At 42.5% G+C, this 22,350-nt stretch overlaps 1 long non-coding RNA gene across 2 annotated transcripts in view; it reads left to right on the plus strand.

The window, feature by feature from the left end:
• The window catches only part of LOC145714580 (uncharacterized), a 202,599-nt gene that overhangs the window by 152,670 nt on the left and 27,579 nt on the right, over positions 1–22,350 (plus strand). For both annotated transcript variants that reach the window (XR_014136906.1, XR_014136907.1), the window contains exon 3: positions 8,924–9,155. This is a non-coding gene — a long non-coding RNA (uncharacterized LOC145714580). The remainder of the gene's footprint in view (positions 1–8,923; positions 9,156–22,350) is intronic.

Here is a 22,350-nt window from a genome sequence, read left to right on the forward strand (position 1 = left end):
GTGGAACACAGACTTGCAAGTTACGTATGATCTCCCATGTTTCAATGACTTCTCTCCATACACGGATGTAAAGACACCAGGGCAACGTTATTTCTGTTGGGTAGATTCCTGGATGCCTTGAGTCTTTAATATCTCGCTTCTCTACATGCGCAGGTTAAGGATACCAGAGGTTGGGGGCGCCTGGGTGGCTCGGTCGGTTGAGCGTCCATCTCTTGATTTTGTCTCCGGTCATGATCTCACAGTCATGGCATTGAACCCCACGTTGGGCTCTGCACTGAGCATGCATGGAGTGTGTTTAAGATGATCTCTGTCTCTCTCCTTCTGCCCTTCTCTGACTCACTCATGGTCAAAAAAAAAAAAAAGAAGAGAAAAGAAAAAGAAAGCAGAGGTTGGATTTGGACCTAAATTCCCTGTGGGTGATGAATATTATTGATGCTGGAAAAGCTAATCCGGGAAGACCATGTTGTTTGTGCGTCTCATGGGATGTTCCTCGAGGTCACAAGTCTTCATATTTTTTCTTTTTTTTAAATGTTCCTTTATTGTTCAGAGAGAGAGAGACAGAGAGAGAGTGAGGGGTGGGCAGGGGCAGAGAGAGAGGGAACCACAGAATCTGAAGCAGGTTCCAGGCTCTGAGCTGTCAGCGCAGAGCCCGACGTGGGGCTCCAACCCATGAACCGTGAGATCATGACCTGAGATAAATTTAGACTCTTAACCGACTGAGCCACCAGGTACCTGTGATCAATATACAGGGTTTTGTTTTGAGTTTGGCAAACCACATATAAAAGTAGACACTCACAGTTCTTGACAGAGAAGGATGCCGGAATTACAAGGTACCTGGGAGTATTATCTTGCGGAAATTTTAGTAGTAACTGGAGATCCGTACAACATGGAGCAAAGAAGAAAAAATAGGAAATGAAAACTACCCTAAAAGATGCAAAACGAATTTAATGTGGACGTGCCCCCAGGTGTTACGAGTGATTGCTGTTGAAAGAACCCATAGATATAATGAGAGGTTGGGGCTTCATTTCAAGTTGTAAGCATTCATCCACTGGCTTGAAATTCAATTCAAAAATTGTGAAAACACGCACCAAAACAGGTTTTAAAATCAGGCTGCCTTTAATTAGTACCCTTGAGATGAATGTGTGTTTCTTTGGACTAATTCCCTCATTTCCAAATTGTACTCTGCGACCTGTCTCTTATATTGAAGGTGGCACTTTCCTAAACATGTGTAAATAAACAGACATAAATCAAGGACGCACGACGTCACGGCCGCGAAGGAGTAGGCGCCTGGGAAAAGGTTTCCCGTGCCTTGGAGATGTTCTGGGCTTCCTTGGGAATGTTTGCGTCCCAGAGCGCACAAGCAACATCATTAACTGAACCACTAATTAAAGCTAGGAGGATCAGCCTCCTATTACAGGATCAGCTTTTTCAAAGGAGATGTCTTCCAGCTGGTTTAAACAGAAATGGATTCATTAGTGCGGAAGCCCTTAATTAATAGAATTTGTAAGAGCTTCCGAGAGTGATACGGATATGGCAGAAATGACGTGGGCAGGAGAAACATCCAGGCAGACCACAGCACTGCCCCCATGGAAACCACCAGCAAGGACTGGAATTATATATATTACAACATATAAAGTACATAAATATAGTATAATACCATATTACATTACATTTTATATATTATATATCATATTATATATCATCATATGTGTCCCCTTCATGTCTATGGTAACCAGAAGGGCTGAGTTCAACCATGCATCCTTCACAGCTGTCTGGCTTCTGTTAGCCCCATCCAGAATCCAAACCCAAGTGAGGATTCTTATTTTTTTTTTAATTTTTTTAATGTTTTTATTTATTTTTGAGACAGAGACAGAACATGAGCAGGGGAGGGGCAGAGAGAGAGAGAGAAAGACACGGAATCCAAAGCAGGCTCCAGGATCTGAGCTGTCAGCACAGCGCCTGACGTGGGGCTCAAACTCACAGACTGTGAGATCGTGACCTGAGCGGAAGTCGGACGTTTAACCGACTGAGCCACCCAGGAGCCCCAAGCGAGGATTCCTTCAGGTCCTAGTAAGCGGGCTAACTCCCCAGGAATGGGTGGTGTCGAGAGATAGACAGTATTTCATAAAAACGTTGCTATCAGCAAACCCAACTATGCATCGATAAGAAAACAAAACAGCAAAACAAAGTTAACGTCACGATGAATCCTTTAAATATTAACAGTGTGTATTTATGTCGACCATTCTGTGTGGGAAATATACGAAATCGTGTTAATAAGTAGTCGGCGTTCGTGGAGGTGTGTAATGATTCTTACAGGCGCATTGTCAAATAACACTGAAGATTATAGCCTGGTGTATTTTTAAAGTATGAACATGATGATATGAGCCATAATATTATCAAATACCATTTGCCCGTCACAATTCTACTTACGTGTAATTTAAAATGGGAAGATAATTTCCACTGAGGGGAAAAAATCAATAAAGGAATCTTCAGCAATTTGGAAAGATTAAGAGTTTATCAAAAGTACACAACAGTGGCTGCATTTTAAAAAATAATGGGCTTGTGACTCCAAACAAGGAGGTTTAACTGGCAAGAATCAGCCATTTCAGGGAGAAACAATCGTTGGTACTGTTAAAAACAGGAATACAGAACGAGAAATGTTACTAATGTATGAACTACATTTGAAATAAACATTATAAGAACGCCTGGGTGGCTCAGTCCCTTGAGCACCCACTTTGGCTCAGGTCATGATCTCGCAGTTCATGAGTTGGAGCCCCACATCGGGCTTTGTGCTGACAGCTCAGAGCCCGGAGCCTGCCTTGGGTTCTGTGTCTCCCTCTCTGTACGTCCCCCACTCGCTTTCTGTATCTCTCTCTCTCTGTCTTCAAAAATAAACATTAAAAAATTAAAAAAAATAAAATAAAATATATCAATATAAAAGTACATATGCGTGTCTATTTATAAATTATTTAAAATAATATACAATTATATGTATATATAAGTTTTGAGTTTACATATTATTATAGAATAATTTATAATTGGAAATAAGGATGTATTCAAGTTCACATAGATAACCCTACTTATGTATCTACACAGAGAGAGAGAGAGAAGGGACAGTGTACCAGATACATCAGTTATATCAAAAAATATACCTTTGTTACATATACCCTTCTTGCATAAAGCCAGTTAGAATTCAGGGTATATTCTGTAAGTATACCGCCTACTTACTCCAGCTAATGCAGTATTTTTTGTATGTTTGAAAATGCACTAATGAAGTGACGTCCTGGGTCCTTCTGTACTTATCTCATCAATGTGAAGTAAATTCCCCCCAATTAGGGTACTACCAAATTCAATGTTAAAAACCTAAACCTGTCCTAAAACAAATCAACCTGTTTTTTTCTGAATTATCTGGGTGGATAATTGTGCTTTCCTGATAACCATATGGACTTTGAGCATGCCTAAATCGTATTAATTCTTAAAACATCAACTCTGTTTACAATATTGGCCATGCCTGGAGCATCTGGGTGGCTCAGTTGGTTGATGGACCAACTTCGGCTCAGGTCATGATCTCACGGTTTGTGGGTTCGAGCCCCGCGTCAGGCTCTGTGCTGACAGCTCGGAGCCTGGAGCCTGCTTCGGGTTCTGGGTCTCCCTCTCTTTGCCCCTCCCCCACTTACACTCTGTCTTTCTCTCTCTCAAAAATAAACACTAAAAAAATTTTTTAAGAACAATACTGTCCATGGCTTTGTCAGCTCACCACTGTGAATAAGCTACAGGTCTTGTTTTCTTTTAAGTTTATCAACTTTGAGAGAGAGCGACAGAGACAGAGAATTGAATGGAGGAGGGGCAGAGAGGGAGAGAGAGAATCCCAAGCAGGCTCCACACTGTCAGCACTGAGCCTGATGCAGGGCTTGAACTCACAAACCATGAGAGATCATGACCTGAGCTGTAATCAAGAGTCAGACACTTAACCGAGGAGCCACCCAGGCGCCCTTAAGCTACAGTCCTAATAGGGGAAAACAAGTTTCAACTACATCCGGGGATTCTTTCCTAAGTCTTGAAGGATGGATTTAGAAACCATAAATAATTGATTTCTACAAGGCTACTTTTCGAATCTCCAATATATAGGTCAATGAATGTATTCAACAAGGTTGCATTTTCTTTACTAGCATGTACTGTTCCAATGGTATACCAACCACTGTCTGAATCAGAAGCCAGTTCTTGGGTGAGGAGATAGATCAAGTTAACATCTTCATCAACTAAACATCCACTGAGAAGAGAAACAACGAAACAAATTTCAAGTGGAAAGTCCCCATATATTCAAAAGCCCAGGAGATTTTTTCTTTTAAAGCAAAGCCAAGGAGCACAGCACGAAAATACATTTTATGGGGTAGTTATTTTGTAAACCCTTATTTCTCTCTCGCCCTATTTTAATGAAGAAATATGTTCTGTCCTTGAAGCTTGAGGTTCTCATGAATATTTTCAACAATTAATCATGGGGGATTTCTTAAATTGAAAATTCTGTAACGAGTACTTGAAATTGCATATTCAAACAGTACAGCCACTAATCCTTTTAATTGCTTAGATTGACCTTGCTTCTCTGGGAAAAATCGGCTCCTGTAGAAAGCACAAAATAATCATTCCTTGACTAAAGAAGACTCAATTAGATTTAATTTGTCCAATCAGAAATGATAAACAGAATATAATTTGCCTTACAAAAGAGGAAAGCATCATCACGGTCACTTTCGGGAGCGTCGTAAAACATTGGCATTGAATTTTATCCGAGGCCATAGATTGACAGGCAAATGTACCATAGCTGTTGTACTTCAACGTGTAATTATCCATCTGGATATTTTTGGCCACCTCTGAAAACAGGTAACCACGTGGGCAGTCTAAAGTAGAATCAACAAATATTGACACAACATGCTGAGGTTGGGCTTAACGTCTTTTTCGGTGGAACTCATCACACCGTCATCTATCATCAAACACTCCCACAATAAATTGGTACCCCATGAAGATGTCATACTACAAGGCAAATAATGAGTCTCATCAATGAATCATTTTGAAGAACACTGAACTCTGCCTTCTGCAAAGGGACACATTTTAGAAAATGGTTCTTCATCTTAAATTATCTTGCAGAGCAAACTGTCACCTTTTTAAAAAATTATCTCAGACACCAACTGTGTCCCTCCTCACTGGTTTCCAACCGTCTATGGGAGTCTTACCCACTATCGTGATGAATGAAAAGAATCCGAACATCACAGAGAAAAATTGGAGAAAAGGAAATTGGTGCATGGAAAATTAGTCATCTGTTCTTGAAAATTATTTATTACACACTTCAAGGGCATGGAACAGAGAAAGTAACTCCAGAGGCGATGATTATTGAGTTTGTGTTCTTTTGACACACACGCTGTGATCTAAAATCAAATAGGATAAATTTTAAGAACCATCTGTCTTCAAAATGTCTGTTCGATATATGCTGCATTTTTACAGATAATAAGGTGGTAAATTAGGATATGCCATCTATTGGAGATGTACGTTTACAGTATTAGTGTCTGAAGTCTGGATTAACTGTTCTGAAGAATTCTGTGGTCCTGGGAGAAATTAAATGTTTGTGTACAGTTTTTTTACATTAAGCATTTGACTAACCATGTGTTGTATATGTAACGTATAACCCCTCAGGTAATAAAATTTATTTTAAAAAGAAATAAATTAAAACTTTTCTTAGACCAGTCAAACCTTAATAGTAACCGCACTATTTGCTGACATTTGTAATCAAGTGTTAAAAATATAAACTTCAAGAAATCAACAATTTATAATATGTTTTACCCATTTGGAAAACAGACTGTATCAAATGTGAACACATATTAATCATACGGCCGTGTAATGCCAATCCTAGGTATCCACCACAAACGTGACAACATATGTCTACCCAAGATGTGCCCATGAATTCATAGTATTTTTATTCAAAATAGCACACACAAAAAAATTGGAAGCAAGCCATATGTTCGTCAAGAACTGAGTGCATACACATATTTTGTTTACCCATTTATACAATGAACAGTATTCACTAATCAAAGGAACATAGCACTAGTAAGTGCAACAACAGAGATGAGTTTTGGAAACTAGGCTGACTGAAAGAAGTCAGGCACCGACGTCTACCTACACTCATGCTGCCATTTACATGAAATTCTAGAGAAGACAAAGCTACAGGACTGTCCATGCTGTCCATGTTGGCCCAGGGCCGGGAGTAATGTGGAAGGGTTGGCCACAAAGGGCTAGAGGAACTTGTTAGCATGCTTATGTCTTCATTGTGGCAGTAGTTACCCCCAATTATACAATTAACAGAAGTTTACACACTTTAAAAAGGGGAGGATTATTGTACGTCCACTGTACCTCAGTGAAGCTGGAAAGTATATTACTTTGTATACTAAACTGTCATGGTTGACTTGGTGTATTCTCTCACCTATCTGCCATCTATCATCTGCCATATATCCTCAACCAACTGTGTTTATCATCTGTCTATTATCTGCCTATTTATCCATCCACCCATCCATCCATCCATCCATCCATCCATCCATCCATCCATCTGGCCACCCATCCATCCTGTCTGTCTATCTATCTATCTATCCACCATCTACCTATCATTGTTGAGCCAAATGTCACCAATGACACATAACAGGAATCTGCTGTAGTCCCATACCAAAGAGATTCAGGCAGGTTGCTGGCAAAAGCCTGGAAAATCTTAACTCCAACCTTGATCTACTTCAATCTCTTTGGAAACAAAGACACTAAATCACCTCCTCGGCTTGTCCAGTTAGTTGTCTGAGTGTTCTGTGGAACTACTCTTCATATGACAGACTTCAAGAAAGGACTGAGGTCCTCATGGCAGGCAAGGTTGGAGGACTTGTGACGACCCATTTTCCAGACAGGTCATATCTTCTACATCTTGTTCTTCTCTTTTGAGCAGATAAGAACCTTGTGGCTGAGCTCTGAAATGCACATATTTATCCAGTTTAGCTTATTTGTCTTTTATGTAGGGGGAAACAGGCCCCAACAGACAGAGGAACGTGCCTAACATCACTTACCTAGCAATGGTCAGGACTCAGTTGAATTAAACCCCAACACAATAAGGTGGGATATAAAATGGCATCCATTACATAACACATAAATGCCCCAAAATGCATTAACGGTGTCCATTTCATACCTATTTTCTGTATATTGCTAGCAAACATTTTATTCCACCAGAGACCATTACCGATATATATTTGTAGCATCTCCTCTTGAAAAATGCATTGCATTTCCATCTAGAATATGAAAAAATGCTATTAATAATTGATGCTATTTTATAGTACAATTTTATTCCACACCCAAGCTCTGTTGGCCTTACCATAGCTATCTAGGTGGATTCTTTTTTCTTTCTTTCCTTTCCTTTCCTTTCCTTTCCTTTCCTTTCCTTTCCTTTCCTTTCCTTTCCTTCTTTTCTTTTTCATAATCCAGGAGTTTTAGTGGTTGCTTCTGGAGCTTGTTGGTGTGAAACCTTGTTTCTGTAGGAAATCAGCAATAATATCCTTTCCCTCTAAATTTTCACCACCATCCATTCACATGTTCTGAGTTAAATTGTACAGGTAAGACATAAATCTTAGTTATAATTTGTGTAGAGATCTATTACATATATTTAAAGAAAAATAATCACTTAAATTATTCCACATTGATCTCTTCCCACAAATAGGATTTAAACGTGTATGCAGATTTAATCAAACATTGATTGAAACTTGAATTGATTCTCTAAAATAAGGCTAAGAGGTTTTTTTTTAACATTTTAGTGTACCTTGAGATCATTCCTCGAAATCTTTGAAGCACCCATTGTTCACCACCTGAAATTTAACTTTTGGCATTTATTCTTAAGGGATTATGTCACTAGGCAAATAATTCTTCAATGGGCAAATCTTTAAGTTAATATGCTTTCTTGTGAATTACCCAATCTAGCATTCAGCTGGCAGGTTCTCTATAAGTAAATAGTGGGCAGCATTGTAAGGCAGTGAATTCTGGACATTGGGAGAACCCAGTACAAGCAACAAGGATGCTTAAAACAAGACAGAGTAAAAGACACCTAGGGATTTCCCCATCCGTCTGTATTTGATGAATTTCTTGCAAGTGTGGCAAGGTATTATTGCACAGTCTTGGGAACAGTGAAGCTTTGGACAGGTGGCCATGCAGACGCTTCTGTGAGCGACCATCCCCTTCTCCATAGCTAAGTCAGCAAAGATGTACGTGTCTCGCCTCCTCCATTGTGGGTTGAAAGCTGGCAAGGAGACCCTGCGCGTTGCGCTCACTCAGAATTCAGGGATATAATCACATAGCTGTGGGTCTCACAAGGTCAGTGCTGTGCCTTGGCCGGAGAGTTTAGCAACAACAGGCTAACTGTTGAAAGCATCAGTGACCTTTTTCCAGTGGCTGCTCTAAGAGAAGCCTGGAGAAGCAAGAGAGGAATGAGAATTGAAGATGTGTCTTTAGAGAAGCATTAAGTGATGGGGATGCAGAGGTGGGGTTTGGGAGAACTCCAAACACTTGAATATGTTCTGGGTCCAGCTCACCAATTTCACAGGAATTACAGCCTTCATTCTATTCTGTAATAAGATCTTCCTTTCTCCTTTTTCCCCCTTTTCACTACATACTTGACTTCAACACAACAGGATTGAGGTTATTTGTAGAGAGATGCACTCGTTTTTTTATTAAGTCTCGCTTTTTAAAGTATTTTTGTGTGCATTTCGATGGGGACATAGCACCAAGTTTCCTTATTTTTCACTTTGCTGTTTGCTGTGTTGGTTGAATTAGGTTCATTAGTTTTGTTAGAAATCGTCAACAGGAGAGATGGACTGGGGTTTTTTTTTTTAATGTTTTCAATGTTTATTTATTTTAGAGAGACAGCGTATCAGTGGGAGACATGCAGAGAGAGAGGGAGACACCAAGTCAGAAGCAGGCTCCAGGCTCTGAGCTGTCAGCACCAAGCCCGACGCGGGGCTCGAACTCACAGACCTTGAGATCGTGACCTGAGCCGAAGTCGGTCGCTTAACTGACCGAGTCACCCAGGCGCCCCAGGATTCTTTTTTCTTATTGGAATTTTTACCCATCAGCTGGATGACAGTGTTCAGGTAGGTGACTATTGGTTCATCGCATGGCTGTGATAGCTTACTTGTCCTAGGCGCGTGGAATGTGTAGGATTATGACATTTTATGTGCATATGTGTGTGCACGTGCTCGCGTGCACATTTTCCTTGTAAGATTGCGTAACAGAAGGGTCAACCCTTTATCTTCTCCATGTTCCAAAAGATTCCTCTTTGTTTCCACTTCTATGTAACCATCCAAATGGAACTGATTCCCGAGCATGATGAAAGGGGAAAAAAAACCAAAAACATTTTCAAGCACACAGGAACAAACCTTTTGAAACAGGAGGAGAAGGGCACGTGTGTTTCAACAGGCCACGTGGAATACAGTTTACTCAGTAATTACGACCACGATAGCTGTTTATTTTTTCCACTCTGCGGCATTTCTCCCTCTTCTGCCCATAAGCTCCGTGTCTGCGGATGTGCAAGTTAAATTCTGGCCCGTAAATCCTATGAACAGGAGTCATGAAAATTTATGGTAAGAGGTACAGTTCTCCTTTTTCCTGGGAGTCCTGCAGGCGATCCCTTATCTGGGTTATGCAGAGCAGGGAGTGTTTCGGGGCCGGCGATCACGTGTGTTGTGGTTAACCGTGTAGCTAGAACATTCTGGTGCATCTGAAGAAGGCCGGCAGGTGTGAAGTTCCTTGAGAGGGACTTCTCTGAAGGTCCTGCAGTCCACGATGGTAGAGATACAGATGTTGAAATGGAAGTAGGCATAGACACAGGCGTAGAGATGTTTGTGACTGTGTGGACATCCAGACAGTCTGGTGCCCCCTTCTCCCCGCTGTCCCACTTCTTGGTCTTCACACGCGTGGTTGCTGCTAACTTGTGCGGACACCCTTTCCCTCCTTGCTCCCGATGTCAGAGCGGTGGGAGCCTGGCAGCAGCAATAACCCTGATGGTGACGGTGCCCTGTCGTGCAGCACATCACATTCGTGAAAGATGTGGAAGGGGGACCCTGCCTTTCAGTCACAGCTCACTGGAGACACTCTGTCGACCATACAGGTTACTCTTCTTTACCAACTTTTAGTACTTTTTCTTATGGAGTTGAGTTTTAGTTTTTTTCTCCCCTTTGAGACTTTCATAACAATGTTTAGGGTAGTCTCAACAATGAAGAGATTTCCTCTGATGATCAGATTTCCTCTGATGAGCAGGTTAACACCATTAATGACCAAGTGTTGGAGCAGTGCTTTGCAAACTTTGTGTGAGTGTGTGTGTAAGTGCGTGCAACACGCACATTGCAACTCTACTTCCCCTGAATCTTACAAGGTGACAGAGCATAAGACAATAGACTGCAGTCAATTCTATAATGTTCTCTTGGGCGTCTTGTAACAAACACAGCTTCTGTTTCCACAGGTCTTGGGTGTTGGGGGGCTGAGTGTCTCATCTCCCATAAGATGGTGATGCTGGGAGGGGCGCCTGGGTGGCTCAGTACGTTGAGCATCAGACTTGGGCTCAGGCCATGATCTCGCAGTTTGTGAGTTCGAGCCCCGTGTCGGGCTCTGTGCTGATGGCTCTGGAGCCTGCTTTGGATTCTGTGTCTCCCTCTCTTTCTGCCCCTCTCTCCACTCATGCTCTGTCTCTCTCTCTCTCAAGAATAAAAAAACATTAAAAAGAAAGATGCTAATACTGTGTAGCAAGGGAAACATGGGCCAGCGAATCACAGCGTAGAGACCAATTGGGGCCCACCTGATGTGTGTGTTCATAAAGTTTTATTGGCACACATCCATGCCCATTCTTTTATGTATTTCTGTGGCTGCCGTCCTGCTGCAATGCCAGAGTCGAGCAGTCGTCACCCAGACCGTACAACCGGCAGTCATTATGTGCATTGTTTGGCACTTTGCAGAAAATGTTGGCCATCCCCTAGGTTAGGAATTCACTTCTTTATTAAAGTGGGATATACGCTTCCCTGTATTAAATTAAATTTCCTAACATCGCTTCAAGAGGCATCCGCCATTATCCTTTCCACTTTCTATTTCATTGTGTTAGTTGATGGTATGGTATACGTTTCGTGTGTCCATTTACTTCAGATCCTGTTACTTGCCTGATAGAGCCTTTGCTCTCTCTCCCTGATGAGGGATGTGCATTTAGCTCTTGATAGGTTTTATGCTGTTGCCTCTGGCAGTGGAGGTGGATGCCAGCTTCCAGACTCTTCATTCCTCTCAGATGCTGCCATGTGGCCAAATCAAGTCTGCCTGCCCACTGGTCTCACTTGGAAGCAACCCCTTCCAATGTTGCTGATCTAATCTAGCTGGCACAAGGGAATGAGTTTGATTGGGGATCGCTGACCCCACATTCTCCTCTTGGGTTATAGCCCGAGCCCCCACAGCCAACATTTTATTTTCTCCTTGATAACTGCCTGGTGCCCTGTTCCCAAGGCTTTTGCTCCTTTATCCTGGAAGATTTCCTGGAGTGCCCCGCACTGTGGGGCCTCCTCCAACATCTGGCTTCCCTCGACCTGTCTCTTGTCTGATCTTAGAGGTGACCCTTGCGTCTGGGCTGCTGAGAAACCCCCACCCTGACTATCGGTATTGCTGTAGGCACACACACGTTTGCATTTGTCTGTTTCTAACACATCTGGGCATGTGGCTCAGCCGTTTCTTCAGTTTTGGTCACCCTTCCAAAATGGAGAACAAATGCGTTCATACTCGAACATGATCAACTCCGTGCATTCTAATACAGTCATCCCGTTTGCCTCTAATCCTGGTAGCATCCTCTAGATGGACAATCTTTTGGGGTAGCGTTTACTTTATGCAGAAAGCTTGGTAACGGACAGATATTGCCACAAGATAGCTGATAGAAATCTTTCGGTTTGCGTTAACTAACGGATTACAAAAGGGAGGTTCCTTTTCTTTGCCTGAAATCTCCGAGGTGCCCCAGGAAGGTCAAATCCTATGAGCATTACACATTTCTCAGAGCGTCGAAATTAATGGGGCATTCGGACTTTTCTGCCTGCCTCATCTATGTGCTATTCACTGGACCACAACAGCCACCTTTGAATTGGTGTAAAGGCATAGGTGTTTACCCAAACAGGATGGCAGGTCGCCAGTATAAACACAAACACAGACAGATTTTATGAGGTGGAAAGCAGTCTGTTCCAGCCAGGTATCTTCACAGATTGAAACCAAGAGTTTCTGTCCAGAAGGACTACAGCAAAATCTCTCCTTCTACATATTCTTTCCCAGGTTAAGGTCAAGCTCCTTGCTGATATCATCCGTCATGTATATTTCTTTTCCTCCATGAAGGATTTTGTATAAAATAGTCTCTTTCACAAATATCAGCTTTCACTTACTGAACGTCCCCTTCATCACAAAACCACTGGGGTTCTGCGTGGCTACGTGATGGTTGAAGACTGGAGATTTGGTCTAAAGCAGTATTTGGGGAACTTGAGATGTCATTGGCTTCTGTGTGCACATATATGTACCTTCTGTGCCTACTTCTCACGACCGTAGGAAGGAAATTGGAGAGGGTGCGTCCCCGAATTCTGCATCAACATAAACATGTCCTACAAAGTCCGGGACCTGTATTTAAAAGAAGCCAAGTCTCTCAAATTTCTGTAATGGATGTGTTCTCCAAAGAGAGTTTTTGGTGCTTTTGATTGGGGAAGAGGAAGGAGAAAATACACACACACACACACACACACACACACACACACACACACTGCTATGGATAGAGACAAATTTAAAACCAAATCAAGATGCCAAGAATGCTTCACCAAAAAGAAAGGAGTATCTTCTTTTTAAGGAACACATTTAACCGATTTCCAAAGTAGACAATGCAATTGCTTCTGTTCCTAATTTCTCGAACTGGGTTCTCCTGGACTCAGGGTACGGAAATCAGGGTGTGGACTAAAGGCAGGCAGAATGCAAGTCTTGTGAAGTTGCCCCCGCCGTGATGATTTCCACCCACATAGGAAAACATAGGGTGGCTCTCCTTTAGAACATAGAGGGTCTCATGGACCCAACATGACAGGCTCCCTTTCCAAACTCAAATTAATATGGCAGTAGACAATGACCGTTCCATTGAAGAGACCAACAGGCTTATTGAAAGGGATTAAAACTCAGGACCCAGAAATATTAGTTAATGCTTACAAGTACTAGTGCTTTATTAACAAAGAATACAGAGTAAATCCTTTTTTTTTTTTTTTTGCCTCCAATAAATTTTCAAGACTTCTTTATATCTAGCCACATCTTACTGTGTCTGTTAACATTCATTCATCTGCAATATTGGAAGCCTCATTAATTATTAAAAACAAGCAAACAAAGACAGATTGAAAGGCGCACCATAGCACTGGCTTTTAGCCTCAATTCAATAGATTTCTGTTGAATAAATATTGGTAATTCTATAAACACCTTCACAAATTGTTACGGTCTTCATTAGCAAATGAACCTTGTCTTGTGTACATGTTAAATAATTTCATTTGGAGATAATTGGTTGTAAGGTGTTTTAAATTACACTCTTTGAGAAAAGAGGGTCAATTTCAATTTAAAGAAACTGTAAAAGAGTTTCAGACTGTGCCAGGGCGTGACGTTCATGTCGTAAATCAAACCTCATTTTCTGCGCAGAATTACTAATTTATTTTGCTTGGATCCTAATGCTCATTTGATCACAAATAGATATGGATGTACAATAAGATAAGCCCACAGACACCTAATTTGCAATTTTGGACATTTAACAGTTTTTAAAACGTTTTACATTGCGAATCTCCCTTCCTTAGTACCCACAACGCTTTGATATGTAGCTGCATTTAAGAGGCATGGGGACTTTGGCCTGAGAAGTCTACATTTTGAGGATTTTCATGTTGCTTAGTTTGATTGTTATAAAGCAGAAAGCATCCAGCCTCCCCCCCTTCTAACCCTCTCAACCTGTTCCAAATCCCTCCACCTCAAGGAAGTTGCCCAGAAATCATTGACTGAAATGGCCAGCATAAGGGGGAGTAATGGATTGCATTCAATAATTTCTATCATTCTGAAGACCTTTATTTGATGTGAATAATATTATTTCATCTAAATTGTTTACTTGTGAACTTAGAAACATTCTAATAATATTGAGACATCCAAGGAAATACGAAAATTGTGCCTCAAATGTAGAGATATTTTTCTCCCATAGCAAATCATGTTTTCCTAATCCTAACCTTTAGCAAATTGGCAATGATTCCCAGTAAATTACTGAATTTTATCTGATGTTTGAAAGGAAAAGTTTTCCTGGGTAAATACTCCCATTGTTACATACTTCTGAAGAGAGAATTTTTTTTTAGTTTTTATTTATTGATTTTGAGAGTGTGAGAGAGCATAAGCCAGGGCTGGGCAGAAAGAGAGGGAGAGAGAGAGAAAGAGAGACAGAGACAGAGAATCCCAAGCGGGTTCCACAGTCAGCATAGAGCACCTTGTGGGGCTAGAACTCAGGATGGGAAGGTCTTGCACACAGAATATAAAATGGAGCAGGAAGTGGTTGGGATTCCCAGAACGAGGCTGTCACCAGGACCAGAAGTGCTGGGATATTGAATCTACCGGTCCCATTATATCAAATGCTATCATGACTAGTTGGGATGCACTCACGTGATATCCTTACATCTTCAAATAATGATATCCCAGAATCGTGTGTTTATTCCCTCCAGTAAGGTCTTTCATATTCTTCTCCAATTTCTGTTTCCCCCACCGCAGATAGTAGATTGTGTGTGTGTGTGTGTGTGTGTGTGTGTGTGTGAATGTGTGTCTGTGCATGCCCATGTGTACCCTTGAAGATGTATTATCTCTAGGGGTGTAGACGTAATTGCTTCTGATACAACAATTGAATTGAAAAGTAATAAAACTTGGTACCTCAGAACCAAGGCAGATTAATCCATCTGCCCTAAAATAGCATTCAGTATTCTCTTCTCTGTGCCAAACAGAATGGGAGACACACAATGGGCACTCCAACTGGCTCATGAGAAATGACAGGCATTTGCTGATGACAAAATAACAATCCCGGACTGAGTGAAATGTCCCCTCCTAGAGCGAATATGCATAATCTCTGGTCACGACCTCCGTCCGAAGCCTCAGGACAAATGTATGCATCCGTTTGAATGTTAGCGACCCAACGGAGCCTCCATTGAGCTTGCCAGAAGCTGGCAGCTTCCTGGAATGTCCCCTGACTGGGTAGTGTCCCCCTGAGAGGACTTGCTAATTTCTGAGAAGGCATCTCGGTCCCAGAATGTACGGTGATCTGGAAGATGTTCCAGATTAGTCCTAAGCGCAGGGGTGGGGGGAGATTAAGTGGACTTTTTACTCGGATCTAGAATATCCCAATCATAGTCTTTGGCAACTGCTGCCTCTCTTTCTCCCCAGGACCTCCACTCTTCTCCTCCAAGTCAACAGGAGGCTGAGCTAAGTTTTGAACCTTCTTCAGCTCTCTAGTGTACGTGCCTGGGGCTGATGGTAAAAGCATAGCTCATATAATGAGCCAGCCTCACATTGGTCTTGCAACCAACATCAATACCCTCACCAACAAACAGAGACTTTCAAACTGCACTTGCTACTTAAAATAATTGTTTCACTTGTAACCCCTGTGAGTAGACACTTCAGATACCTTTCACTCCCAGCTGAGGCAGGAAGGAAAGTGTGTTCCCAGACTGGGTGCAAAGATATTAATGTTGATGTTTTTAAGTGACCATCTGTTACCTTTGATTTGATGCGTACCTGATTCACACTTCCTTTTCTTCTAACCTGCCACATTCTAAAAATATCTGTGCAAAATACTCAGTACACAAGTTTGTTTAAAGATACCACAGATAACACCATCGAGGAAAATATGGGGGAAAAAAAAGTCTGTACAGTATTGGTCAAACAATCTTCTAATTACTAGCTAGACGACTAATTAAATTACATCAGCTCAGTAGTTTTAATAACCAATTCCTGTACGAAAGGAAACATGTAGACATCACAGAAATTCATATTGTCTGTTAGTTTCCAGTTTTCAAAACTGGGATGCATATTTTGAAAATATCAAGTTCAGAAAATATTCACCAACACCCAAGTTAAATATAATGTCCATACAGTCTGGCTTCAGAATTTTTTTTCCAAAGGCTTTTTTCAGCTGATCAGTCCTTATTCTATTCTATTCTATTCTATTCTATTCTATTCTATTCTATTCTATTCTATTCTTTTCTATTCTAATCCATTCCATTCCATTCCATTCCATTCCATTCCATTCCATTCCATTCCATTCCATTCTTCTTTTCATTTCCAAACATTTCATTTAGGGAGGCCTGTTTAGCCATGGGAATGCATTCAGCACTGATGAGGCAACCTTTCCTTACTTTTTGAAACAAGCTTTCTGATGGATGTAATCATACAATACTAGAGACTTCATGATTCGCCTGACGCAGATGTATGTCACCTGTGTGCTGGTGGCATGTGTTAGGGCTGGGGACAGAGAACGTACTGTCCCCTGTGTACTTCTGTTGACGTAGGAAGTGTATGTATTCCTGAGGTCCAACCATTCATCATTTGTGTTCCCAACACTATAAACAAAATGCTGTATCAAGAATCTGAAATAAGGAGGGACGCCTCGGTGGCTCAGTCGGTTAAGCATCTGACTTCTGCTCAGATTATGATCTCGCGGTTCATGTGTTTGAGCCCCCAGTCGGGCTCTGTGCTGACAGCTTGGAGCCCGGAGTCTATTTCAGCCCGTCCACCAAACAAAATCGAGGACCATGACGAGCATTAATTTATCTAACATCCTCCTCACGAACACGTCTCCCCATCTTGACTTAAACATCACGGCAAATCCTGCATTCAGGGTTTTCTTCATTTGGTTAAGTGAACGTATGCTTCATCAACACGTGCTCTTGAATGGGGATATGTATTTTATTTTTTCCTTGACTTTGACAGAACAGGGTGACGGGGGGAGGGGATCTGTCACCTGGTGGAACTCACGGTCTTAGTGTGTAAATCTATCAGACATTCACGGTGCTATGTATGAACGGGAACCCTGAGCTGAAATCAAGAATTGGAGGCCTAAGCGACAGAGCCACTCAGGCTCCCCTCACCTCTTTTTCAAGGAGGATCCCCCAATTTTTCTGACCCACAATGCATGAAGGATGCTTTCAGCTCACATCTGCACCTCCCCATTTCAGGAGGCATGTGTTGTGCAATTTTTATACATTCTTTTAACCCCTTAAGTAAGTTCCTTTGGATTCCTAATTACAGACAGTTTTGACAGAGGAGACTCAAATATTATCACTTCTTTCTCTCCTTCCATCCAGGTGATTTTATTTTTCTCTCAAAATCCAACCCCGTGATAAATCTCTGCCATGCAGGGACATCCCCAGCTAGGTCATGGCCCCCTCTTTTGATTTTTGGTACCTTGTTGGGTGAAACATATTCGTAATGCTGTTAGATTTTTGAAACCGAATTCCTAAGTGCAATGGACTTCTTGTTTGTTGTTTGGTTTTTTTCCCCCCACCGCCTGTTAAACTCACATCAGCCTTAACAGCAGGATGGGGGCCATTACATGTGTATCGCTCCCCTTTGTTCGGTCACTTGTATAAAACTGGGATGATATACTTCTTGAATGGCCCGTGAACGTCCTCTCTGTCGGAAGCCCTTTTAACCACTGCTGTAGCGTTTTCAGCACGTAGGATTTTCATTCCTGTCACCTCTTGGTAAGCCAGCCCGAAAAAAGATTCTTAAACTTAGCTTAAGAATGACGTCCCTCCCGAACGCCAGAGTCTGTAAAAGGGTGATGATATTCTCCTCTGCATTTCATCTCTGCCTTACCTGCATTGATGACCCCTGCTCTATTCATTCATTCATTCATTCATTCATTCATTTAATTTTGAGAGAGATTGACAGAGACAGAGTGCAAGCAAGGGAGGAGCAGAGAGGGAGACACAGAATCCAAAGCAGGCTCCAGGCTCCCAGCTGTCAGCACAGAGCCCGATGCGGGGCTGGAACTCACGGACTGCGAGACCATGACCCCCCCCGAAGTGAGAGGCCACCCAGGCTCCCCCATCCCTCCTGTATTTAAAATGTAATCCCCTTGTATTGTTAGACAGTTGACTCGAGAAATACTAGCCATACAGCCCCACTTCTTTCTATCTCGTCTCCTCATCTGTTAGTCAGTATTGGCGGAGACCTACCTCTTCTTCCAATTTGTTACAAAGAACAACTCTTGCTTACGTTGAATTTCCCAGTCCTACGGTTATAATCTCTACTGTCTGTTTCTTCTCTTACTTGGTTATCTTTCCCTTTACATCCTTGGGGTTTGTGCTACTGTTTTTATCTGTTTGTTAGATACTGTTGTTATCTTTATGGGAAATACTTCATTCTTTTCAAGATAGTGTGTTTTCTCATGTAAATTTTCAGGACGTGATATCCCCCCATGACTCAGTCTATTTCAACATAGTATTTTGGTAGGTGGGACAACGAATACCACTTATTTCTAATAATACTTTGGATTTCTGGTTATAATGCCTCCTGTAACCCAGCGCTGATTTACGTAACCCATGTTTGTATGTTTTATTAAATAGGCAAGAATTCATTACCTACCTTCTCATTAATGTATACATTAGTGTCCATCCATGTCAATAGAATATGGAGGAAATGGTAGACAGAAGCGTGGTCTCCAGGCACTTTATCTTTGGCGTTTCTTGAGCGTTCTTATGACTTAATATGTGGTCAACTATTACAATGGTCTGTAGGCGCTTAGGGAAAGATGCGTATTTTGAACGGTCTCCCTGACACCCACACTCTCTTTGGGACATTTTTCTGCACCACTTCCAAATTGTTTTCAGAACTGCACACTCTTCCAAAGCTGCGGACCTCCCGACCTCCGCAGGCCGCCGGGGTGTGTGAGGACATCAAGGTGTATGGGTGGGGGCCGGAATTCACAGGGGCAGGACGGGAGCCAGCACGGTGCCTGCCCTCTTCATTCCCAAATGGGCAGTTTTGAGATGCAGCTCAACTGCCATCGGAGGGGTCCGCCCAACACCTGTTTTTCTCAGCTTCTCACAAGGTCAACCCTCCTTGCCGCCTTTCTGTGGCTCAGGAGAGGAGCCGCCTCAGAAGACTGAGGCCACAGTAGTGGACAAATAAAACAAAAGCTCGTGTTGCCCCACAGTTCAATGTCACAGACGTGCGTCGCTGCCCGAGGCTCATGCAGCCATCACCTTCTGCAGCCCGCCTGCTGATGAACCTGCTCAAACGGCCCCAGCTCCACGTGGGCCGGCTCTGTCTGCTTTGTTCCTTGCTGTCCCTTGCCATTCTTCAAGGATCCGTGTCGGCAGAGGCAGCTGGAGGCTTTAGGAGGGGACCTGCATCATAATTCAGGGCACACATAGCTCTCTGGATGGACAGTTCTCTCCACGCCTGTGTGTACGTGCACCTATGTGATTTATCTTCCTGGTGCCCACCTGCCAGAGTCCCCCAAGCAGGGCGTCCAGAAGAGTCCCAGGGCGTCAGTCAGCCCCCTCGTCCCTGTCCCCTCTGGGCTGATTCCACACCTACTGGTGTCAAAGACCTACCTATTCACTGACCCTCTCCCATTGTAAGCCTCAAGGGCAACTAAACCCTGCCATCATAAAACGTGTTCGACAGCACGAGGACCTGTTTTGAAACAACACCAAGAAGAATCTCCCTCCTGCCCACCCCCCGTGGCAGCGATCTGGGGGAAAGATGGGCACGCTGTGTGCCACAAGCATTTTACGGTCAGAATTGAGTCGGCTCGTCATGAAGGGCCAGTGGGTAGTCCTGAAAATGAAGCTGCTTACTTTACAGACTTGAGAATGCAAAGTGTCTCCTTGATAACATGCCGTTTTCATTTCCCCGGAACCACATGTGTAATTAGCTGGCGGCACAATGAGGACCTTATGTTGTCCTAACCTTTTCTTCCTTGCCCGTTCTCCGGCTTTTAAACATGCTTTTTACCTTTTCTATCTGAAGCCAGAAAAACCACAACATCCCAAAGGGAAGAATGCCAAAACCTGACCGGTGTAGAAGGGCGTCGTCGGAAACAAAATGGGGAGTTGCGTGAGATAAATCATGAGTAAATTTATGTTAATATTTTTATAATTAAAAAAACCAAAGCTGAGTGACTATCAAATCAGTTCCAAATAATTACTTGCAAGTATATTATATGAACACACATGTAAATTATCGTGATGTTTTCAGCCAACACTAGATCGTTACTGTTCAGTCATAAAACTAAGATATAGTGTAGAAATAACTCAGATGCAAAATATTATACGGGAATCTATTTTGTAATTCCCAATTTGTCTTGCTCTTGTTTGGTTGATACAACCTCCACGATCGAACTCTGAAATAGGCCCTATGATTTCAGAGCTGAACTCTCCGGATGTAAGGTCTCCATTTAAAATCCTGGGTGACCAGTTTCACTGGGAAACTAATTTATTGATTTTCGTTTTTTTCTGCATATAAATGATATCCTAAAAAAAAATCTTGGATGATTTTTTAAGTAGCTTTATTTTAAGTAGACTGACACATGCAAATGCATGTTCTCCGCCATATTGGTTCCTGGTGGAAGTTGGAACCTCTTTGCATTGATCCTGTCAAGATTCCAAAAATATGGAAGTCTTCTCCAGGAACTACAGGGCATTTTCATAATTCTGTCTTCTACCCACCGTCCTTGTTTGGATGTCATTTTGGCCATACAATTACATTATGGAAAGAAAAGTCTTCCTCCTCACTTTCCATATTCACCCAGGCCGCATCTAGACTCTCACTCAGCATCTTCCTTCTGGAAAATTGTAAAATAAAGTTGCAGTCCTAGGTCTTCTGATCCATGATCTTTCCCCATATGGTGCCCATCATGGCCTTGAAAAGCCAGAGACAGATTCCTGGAAGAGGAACTGTAGTGATGAGCTAGAGGGAGTTTAGCTTTATTGTTCTTGTGTCTAAACTTCAAGGTATCTGCTCTTCCAGTGGTTTGGGGACCGAGAGGCACATTTCGCATCATTTTCACCAGCAAGGTCCCCTGCGTCCAAATTCTACACTCTGAGTGTCTTGCTTCCACCCAGGTGCCACCTACCTCCCCAAAGCCCATTCATCTAACACAAAGACACTAAATGTTTATACTGACTGTGCCAAGGGATGGGGAAACCAAGTAGAAAAAAGACTAGGGTGAGTTTCTTCTTCAGCATCTCACAGTAGTTGAGTTGTGAGGTCACACTGAAGGGTATTGTGGCGTGTACAGTGGGTCCTTCGTGTCCATGAGCCATACAAGCTCAGTGGCGGTGACGATGGCTGGACCATGGCAGAACTCACTGGGACATGACAGTTGGGATGGGCTGCTACATGAATGCTGCTTACATCCCTCGTTCTACTGAGTGCATGCAAGTTCCAGATCTCCTCACATGCCCGCCCAGGATAGCCTGTCCCCTGTGTCCCTCTGGCTAGAGCTCAGAACACAGGGTGAGGCTCACCGTCTACACTGTGGTGCCTACCTTTCGCTTTGCCATATTAAGCATATGAATGTGACTGCGCTGGTCAGCCAACAAAGTCTAGCCATGGCTGAAGCAAAATCCTTACTGCTTATTAAAGCAAAACACAACATTTTATATGCCTGTTCATAAAGCCATACACCCCAAAGACAAAAGAAAAACAGAATTAGCCATTATGTATGGGTTGTATTTTTTCAGTAGGTAAAGTCCCCCATTAACCTACAATTGCTAACACCCTCGAATAGGGGACAAATTGAGCACTATGTAATCACTAAGAGGTGATATGCTTCATAATAAAGTCTCTTATTCTTTGCTTTTTCAAGGAAAAACCAAGTAAAAGAGGGCCATCCGTTCACAAGATTTGGAGATAATTACAATGGAGGTGCTTTTGGGAAATGCTTAAAGTTTTTAAATTTTTAAAAAAATTTTTGTTTTACTGTTTATTTTTGACAGAGAGAGAGGGAGAATGAGTGTGTGAGCTGGGGAGGGGCAGAGACAGAGGGAGACACAGAATCGGAAGCAGGCTCCAGGCTCTGAGCTGTCAGCACAGAGCCTGACGCGGGACTCGAACCCACGGACTGTGAGATCATGACCTGAGCTGAAGTTGGATGCTTAACTGAGCCACCCCGGCACCCCAGGGAAATGCTTAAAATTATTTCCAATGTAGAAGGGCAAATGCTCAAGAACAGTTACACCAATGCGTCATTCAGAATACTGGTGGGGGCGACTAATTTGCATTTCTGTG

This window comes from Panthera onca, chromosome X (genome assembly GCF_046562875.1).
Source record: "Panthera onca isolate mPanOnc1 chromosome X, mPanOnc1 haplotype 2, whole genome shotgun sequence".
Lineage (NCBI taxonomy): Eukaryota > Metazoa > Chordata > Mammalia > Carnivora > Felidae > Panthera > Panthera onca.